Raw genomic sequence first — 8,323 nt, forward strand, 5'->3', positions numbered from 1 at the left:
CATTAAAAGCAAATGTAATGAAGCTTTGCTGCTCTGGTACTGTACAGCATCCTGAAGGGATTTTTCATGTCATTGGGGTAGAGAGCAGTGCTTCTCTTGAAGCATTTCCCTAGACAGCCTCAGGAAATCAAGCTGTGACACACATCTGGATAGCTCTGTACACAAATGGCATCACATTTAGAGACAGACTTGGCATGGAAAAACCCATAGTCCATGCACAATTACGCATTTCTGCAAATTCTCAGTTCAACAAGAACCGTAAGTAGACTGAACAGCTTTATGAGCAAGTGACTATTTTTCCATGCCACAGACCATCAGATATAAAACTTTATTTGGAGAACCGTCTACAGGAGAGTTGGCTGATATTTTACCATTTTGAAAAAGATATCAAATCACAAATCTTCAAAAAAGCACAGTAGGAAATATGAAACATATTGGAAACATATTGGATCATGGCATGATCCACTGTTTGCGCTAAAATAATAGGTGTGGAAGATTAATTCAGAGAATCAGAACAGCATAAAAATTCGTCAGACTGGAAGTATTTAAGCAGCTGAAAGGGTTATTCATACAAATTAGATGTTGCTTTACTGTTTATCCCTAAAGGAAGAAAGGTTTCATAACTTTGTGGGAGAAGCTGTATTGCTCCAAGGCTGCAATACACATCTTTTTCAGTCTATTTTGTGAGAGAAGTTCTAATTGACAGCGGGATGGGACTCCAGCCTGCTTTATGGAAGACTGATTTAAGTGCTGTAGGTTATATGGTGTTGCAGTTAGATAAGGCTGCTCCTTGCAGGAAGCCAATGTTCACAGAGTTCTAGGGCTGCTTCAAGTCAACATTGTTTTTACAAGTTGGGGAAAATCTCTTTGTTAAAATAGAAATATTTTTTCCACTGAAACACAGAAGGACAAGAAAGTTAGAAGCTGTCTTCCTGTTTGTGAGATCTTTTTCTGGGCTTTTCAGGGCTGGAAAGAAAAAAAAATCATTTACTCTTGGCTACCTTTCTGGGGCCACACACACTCTGCCTGTCTGGTTGCCTGCTTGGTTTGTGCTTCTTTCCATCCACAAGCTAATGCAAAGCTTCAAACGAATCAATGCCCCATTTCCTGGTTTTGTAACCAATTTTCAGTGAAATCCCTCTAGCCATGTGGCTGAGCTTCCAATCCAGCCTTCCTATATTGTGTTGCACCTTGGGCGGTGGCTTGTCTTGTTTCAATTACCACTAAATAAATGAGGCTTTAATTCCTCTTTCATTTCATCTAAAAGAAAGACGATCAGCATGCCCTTCCACTTCAGTGTGGTCTGGGATTGTCCAGACTTCACACTTGCAGGCAGCCACCAGTTCTGTCCAAAAACACAATATGCCTCCTGCATATTCACGTCAGCCAGACCAAGGACAGATGTTTCTCTGGTTTTATTGCACTTTTGGCCTGGACTGATGAGCCATTATAAGGAAGAATGGACAATCTGCAATACTGCCATCTCCTTCACTTTGACATAGCTTTCCGATTGAAAATCATCTAATATGTTTTAATTTGAAACATGGGAGTGTATGCATTCTATCCCAAACTTTGAACAGAAGTATTTTCATTTCAAACTAAAGAATATATATACTTGGCAGTGCTAGCTGGGAGATCCATGTGGATTTATTTAATTTTTCAGATTAACTCAGAAATAAATTTGATGGCAATGGATGAAAAAAATGCTCTTTATTTTACAAGCATAATATGGTTTTAATATGCTGGCATGTTGTTAATGATGCGTAACATATTTCCGTTCATCAAAGTCAGAAAATGGAATTGCAGTGGAGCCATTTGTTGTTTTCTCATTGAGAAGTAGGAAGAATGTGCTCTGTGCAGTATCTGAATTACTCACAGAATCACAGAGTGGCTGAGGCTGGAAAGGACCTCTGGAGGTCACCTTGTCCAACCCCCCTTGCTCAAGCAGGGACACCTACAGCAGATTGCCCAAGGCCCTGTCCAGATGGCTTTTAAATATTTTCAAGGAGGGAGACTCCACAACCTCTCTGGGCAACCTGTGCCAGTGTTTGACTGCCATCACTGTAAAAAACATGGGGGTTTTTGTGTTCAGATGGAATTCTTTGTGATTTAATTTGTGCCAGCTGCCTCTTGTCCTGGCACTGAGAATCACTGAAGAGAGCCTGTCTGTCTCATCTTTATCCTTCCCATCAGGTATTGACATACATATGTAAGATGCCCTTTCTCTTCACCAGGCTGAGCAGTCCCTGCTCCCTGAGCCTCTCCTCCCACCTCAGAAACTCAGATGCATTAATGATCTCTAGGGCCATTAGCTGGACCTCTCTGCAGTGTGTCAGCATCTTTCCTGTACTGGGGAGCCCAGAGCTGGACCCAGCACTCCAGCTGTGGCCTCACCGGTGCTGAGCAGAGGGGAAGGATCACCACCTTTGACCTGCTGGCTACATGCCTCATCGTGCAGCCCAAGGTGCCACTGACCATCTTTGCAGCAAGGGCCAGTTGCTGCAATGAAGGTGACATCACTGGCTGGGGATCAGCTGCTCATACATCAGAACCTCCAGGCCCTTCTCTGCACATACATCAGAACCTCCAGGCCCATCAGAACCCTCAGGTTGATCCAGCTGATCAACCCCCAGCCTGTACTGGTGCTTGGGGTTGATCCTCTCTAGTTACACTTTGCAATTTCTTTTTATTAAAGTACATTAGATTCTTACCTGCCCATTTCTCCAAGCTGTCAAGGTCCACCTGTATGGCCACACAACCTTCTTGTGTATCTGCCACTCCTCCTAATTTTGTCTTATCTTCAAAGTTGTATGCTGCCCCATCATCCCAATCATTAACGAAGAGGCCCCAACATTGAGCCCTTGTGTGCTAGGGACTTGTCCTCAACTGGACCTACTGCCATTGATCACAACACTCTGGACATTCAGGCAGTTTTCAGTCCACCCCACTGTCCTTTTACCTAACATATATATTGACAGCTTATTTATGAGGGTCTGACAGGAAATAATGTCAAATGCCTTTCTTGCCTTGAAATGTTTCAGGGTAAACAATGTCCACTGCTCTCCCTTCAGGCAATGTGCAGGTCACCTCGTAGCAGAAGCCTGTCAGTCCCCTTAAAATGACAAATAATGTATTTCATGCTATTCTTTTTAGGGGTCAAGCTGCGAAGCCTGAAAAAGCAGCATTTCATGACATTATGACAAAATCATAATTCACAATAGTTTATTTAAAGTCTCTTCTGTACAATTCAATAGATGTGCACTACAGATTGTTATTATTATAAAATTAATTGAAATTATTCACGAAATAATGAGACAATCAATAAATAAAAGCTCGGGAGACATAGAAATGGCTTTTTCATTTGCAATTTTAAAACAAAAAATGGCATTTTCTTATCATCAGTGAAAAATTGCTCTCCTGACATGGGCAAAGAATGATGCTAAAGTAAATTCCTTTCACTGAATGAAAATATGGTGTGGGTTGAATTTAAAATTTTAAACAGCATGATGTGGACATGCAATTATAGTCATAGCTAGCAATAAACGACCAGTTAGATCATCTGGTCAAGTCCCCTGCCAATGCTAAATTGAATTTTGCATTCAGTTTTTATTTTTTAGGCAGTTTGGACACCTTCAGTAAATGTGATAAATACATGTTTAAATAAAAGTTATTTTGTGGTGTCTCAGTAGCCTGGAGAGAGAAAAAGAGAGAGAGAAAGAGAAGTACCAATTCAAACTACTCACTGTTGATACATAAGGTTAGTCTCATTTCAGCTTTACAAGGAAGAGCTGACAAGCTTTAAAGGAGGCCTCACTGCACAAAGAAATCGATGGTAAAGTGCACATTGATTTCAATAAATCTCTTTCAGTCACCAAACCCTATATGTTTGGTTTAGCTGGGGAAGGGATGCTGCCTCTTCCTGTCTTTTTGTCTTTAAACATCACGTGTGCTGATGATGGTACAAAAATAAAGCTGGGGATAGCTTTAATCTCAGGTAATAATGTTCTCCAGTTTCAAAGCAATCCTCAGGGACTGGCAAATTTTAACAAACACTGCCCTGGTCCCTCTAACAAACCCCAGTTTAAAATGACCAGGCAGGGACAAAGCAGCTTCTGTGGTATAGAGTTTCCTTTACTGGAAACAGAGCATTTAAACAAGTGCTTTTGGATTTTGCTGTAAGCAGGTGAGCTGTCACACCAGGATACTTTTCAGGAACATGTTGCCATGGCACAGCAGTGAGGATTGGTGCCATGGTGGAAGGTCTGCAGGATGTGCCTGGGGCCAGAGGATGCCAATGCTGCCAGCTGATGTGCCAGTGATGGTGGGGATGCAGAGACTTTTCAGGAAGGTCTTTCTGCAAAGAAAGCACCATCTGCATGGTATATTACTATAGTATTCATTACCACTTTTACGTGCACCTAAACTTAATTGCAAATCTGCACCTCTGGCCTCACTCTCAGAGCATAGATCTCAGGAAAATGTTGGACTCCTCCTTCAGAGTATGAAGTACAGTTGCTGCCAGCCCCTCTCCCACCACTTGATCTCCTGGAAATGTGTTAATAAGCAGTGGCAGATGAAGCATTATTAATTGGGTTCATTTAAAGTAAAAAACCCACTTCTGCCACACAAATAATACAGAGGGCCCATAAAAGTTTGGATATATGAGGCCAGCCCACACTAGGAACTGCTGAAACGTGTGGAAATAATGATGCTCTCTGGTGTAAATGGCTCTTTAGAGTGATGCTGCAAATTCTTCCCTTCATTCATCACCCTGTGCTCACAGGATCTGTGCTCTCCTGAGCCAGCCCCCTGGGATATCCCACGTTCATATCACGGTCAGAGATGAACATCCTCTCTGTCGCAAGGATTCAACTTTTTATCACCTATTACCACAAGTTGTCATGTCAGGTTACTGTAAATCAGATTAACATTCCTCTAATGCAGACTTTGCAGGGAAAACTTGGCAGGGGAGTTTCAGAAAGGGGTGCTTTGGATGGTAATTTTAGTAAGAAGAGACTCCCATATAGTGTGCTAAAAGCACGAACAACAATATTAAAAAAAAAAAAACGGAGGAAAAAAAAAGAGGAAAAAAAAAAAGAAAAGGCTTAGAGCTGTTACATCCTATTAAGTAACGATGTAACAAATGTATGTAAGCCACCTCCTGAAACCCGGCTTTGGAGATAGGAGCAGAAAGCACCAGCGGAGGGTCAGCGTGATTTATTTCTCTTTTACCTGCCCCAGAACACCCTCATTTCCTGATGAACACAATGGCTTGGCACAACTTGAAGCCCAGCAAGTCAGATTTCTCTCAGCAGACATCCTGATCACTCTGATAGATATTTTAGGAACTCACCATTAGTTCCTTTAATTAATGCCTCTCCAACAGGGACTGGCGTGGCCTTTTCCCACATCAGCAGAACAAAATACCCTTCAGCCATTTTGTCCCAGAGCTGGGTGATCGCTTATGAATTACCTGAACCCAGTTCCCCTAAAGCCCCAGGTACCTACTGCCACCTTGGCAAAGCACCAGCTTCCCCCAGGAGCCTTCGCAAACCTAGCATTCACTCACTTTGTCACCTAGCACACACTTGTTCTACACACCTGGACCATTCCTAGAGCCCACCTCGACCTTGGCAGAGATAAGAAACCCCTTATAGTGTGGGGTGCACTGTCAGTCCATTCCACAATAACCAGTGGAAATCTGTGGGACATGGCAATGCCACTTTCCTGCTCACAGCTTCACTGCTTGCCTGGCAGCCCTGCTCCTGCTGGGCAGCCTGGCCCACACCACAATTCCACACGCTGGAGCCACATCTCTGCTGACATCACTTCACTGGATTCCTGCTGATGCATCCGGCCCGGGTCGTGTCCCAAGTCACTCACCTCGTCCAGAGTGCCTCTTGCATATCAATTTGCAAAGCTGTAAAAGTCCTTAACTGTACATAGATCCATAGTAAAAAAAAAAAACAAAACAAAACAAAAAAAAAAAACCAAAAAAAAAAACCCAAAAAAACCCCTCTCTTCAATAGCAGGATGTTCCCTCTGAGCCGACCTAAGCATAACTTATCAGAGAAAATTATCTCATATGCTGAACAAAACTTTCCCCATTGGAACTTCAACCTTTGCCACTGGAAGCCGGCACACCGTGCCCCGCCTCCCAAGGAGATCTCCCCCACGGGTATCCTTTGAACTCTTAAGACTACATGTGATGGATCTCAGCAATTATTTGCACTGTGGGCAAACTTCAGGCAGAGGTGCCAGCAGGGGCTGCTGGCTGGAAGCCAAGGGACGCCACAGCCCTTCCTACGGCCGCCTTGCACTGTGGTCTCTGGGACACAGCCCTCCCTGCCCTGTCACTTGCCGCCTCCGGGAAGGGAGACGGCCTTCCCTGCCGCCGAGCAGAGGGATTTGCTGGGCACTGTGTAGTCAGCAGGCTTTCTAAATGCAGCAATTCTGGCTGCCTCCCACGGGGGATAAGTCAGCCTCGGCGTGATTTACAAACCTTGGCAGGGTCAGGTATAATCTTGGTGTTAATGACTTAGGCATGACACCCAAAGCTCCTGGTCTGGGAACAGTCTTCTGCTTGTCTGGAGGGACTTCTCACTACCATTTTGCCAAAGACAAGTGAGCTGAGAGTAGTTCTGGTTCGTCCTCCGTATGCTTTGGTCCAGGAAATTCTCACTACTGTATGGGTATTCCCATCACCTCCAAATGTGGCTGAAAATTTCCTATCTTGAGACAGCTGTGTTCCCAGGAACTGCAACCTCACTTCCCCAGAATTTCAGGGTGGGTGCTCTCAGATCTAAGGGGGAATTTCCACTGTTTGGAAACTGCTTTTTCAAACTTCCGCCAGTGCAGCTGCATTCTTGTTTCTGTCCCACAGCTCCCAAATGCTGTCCTTCCATGTGTCTAGAGTGCACTTGTGAACGGGCTGCCTATAATTTAAATAAAAAAACAGACTGAAAAGCTGAGGTGCTCAGGTTTTTTTGTGGGCAGCATTGCTCGGGAAGCCCTCGGGAAGCTCAACCGGCCCTATCCTCTAGCTGTTGCACAGAAGTTTGCGGTTTCCCTGGATCTGTCACGGACTACTCACCCTGTGACATCCTGCCTGAGCTGCCGCTGCCTGCTCGGGGCATTAGTGACCATGTTCAGATGGTTCGCACCGGGCGGCAGTGCCTGCATCAAAGCCTCTCGGCGCCTGCTGCGGCAACGAGCTCCGCGTAAGCCTAACAGCACGGAACACCGGCATAAAGTAACCTCACGGACCCGCTTTTAGTACTTTCCTTCTTCCCGCAGAAAAAAAAAAAACCAAAAAAACAAAAAACCAAAAAAACAAAAACAAAAACAAAAAAAAAAAAAAAAAAAAAAAAAAACACAAAAAAAAAGCCAAGCCAAACCAGGGACCGTGGTGGGGTGGCAAGCGGAGCCGGTGCCTCGCACGACTCCTCACCTGCCCCGGCCGCCAGCTCCGCAGCAGGAGGGTCCCGCAGCGCGCTGCCCACTGCCGCCCCCGCGGGCGCTCCGGGCGGGCGGGCGGAGGCGGGGCGGCGGCGGCTCCAATGGGGAGGAGGGGGGCGGGCCGAACCGAGCCGTGCGGTGCCGAGCCGAGCCGTGCCGGCTGCCGGAGTCTGACGGGCGCTGCAGGTGGGAGCCCGGCTCCGCGACGGCGCGTAACTTCGCCGGGCCGGGGCTGTCCGGGCTAGCCTTCTTTGTGGAAAGAGGCAGGAGCCGCGTCCCTCCCGCAGCGGCGGCGGAGAGCACCTCCCGGGACAGGCTCAGGTGAGGAGCCCTCGCTTCCCCGGCCGCCCTTGCTGCCGGTCCGGCCTGGCTGCGCTCAGCGGGGCCCGCGGGTGGCGATGCGCAGCGGGACCGCCGAGCTGTCCTTGGCTTGAGGTCAGCGGGGAGGGCCGAGGGGCTGCGCTGCCCCCGCGGGGCGCGCTGCTGCTGCGCATCGCTCCGCGCCGCTGCGCGGGCAGGGAGGGCTGGGCCGGCGGGGCTGCGGCGCGGGGGCGTCTCTTCGCTTCTTCCATTCCCCTCTCCGCGCTTCTCCTTTTGGCAGTCCCGTGCCCCCGCTCGTCCTCGCCGTGGGTCGTTTCGGGGGTGCCCGGGCAGGGTTTGCCCCCGCTCCGGTGGCGGGGCGGACTTGCTGCCCGCGGTGCGGTGCGGGCGTGCCGTAGGCGGGCTGTGGCTCCTGCCGGACCCTGTCCCTCAGCCGCCCTTCCCGCCTTTCTGCCCTCCGCGGGGCGCAGCATCTCCCGCGGAAGATCAGCCCGCAAAGTTACGCGCGGTGCAGGCGGGGGTGGGGGGTGGGCTGCGGGGGCGC

General features: G+C 47.7%; 1 long non-coding RNA gene across 1 annotated transcript; it reads right to left on the reverse strand.

Annotated features, from left to right (window-relative positions):
- Positions 1-3,205: 3,205 nt before the first annotated feature.
- Positions 3,206-7,518, reverse strand: LOC118701817 (uncharacterized). Its single transcript, XR_004982593.1, has 2 exons — positions 7,451-7,518; positions 3,206-4,354 (listed from the first exon to the last, which is right to left on the reverse strand). It is a non-coding gene; the product is annotated as an uncharacterized LOC118701817 (long non-coding RNA).
- Positions 7,519-8,323: the final 805 nt, after the last annotated feature.

The sequence above is a fragment of the Molothrus ater genome, chromosome 1, assembly GCF_012460135.2.
Source record: "Molothrus ater isolate BHLD 08-10-18 breed brown headed cowbird chromosome 1, BPBGC_Mater_1.1, whole genome shotgun sequence".
NCBI classification, from domain to species: domain Eukaryota; kingdom Metazoa; phylum Chordata; class Aves; order Passeriformes; family Icteridae; genus Molothrus; species Molothrus ater.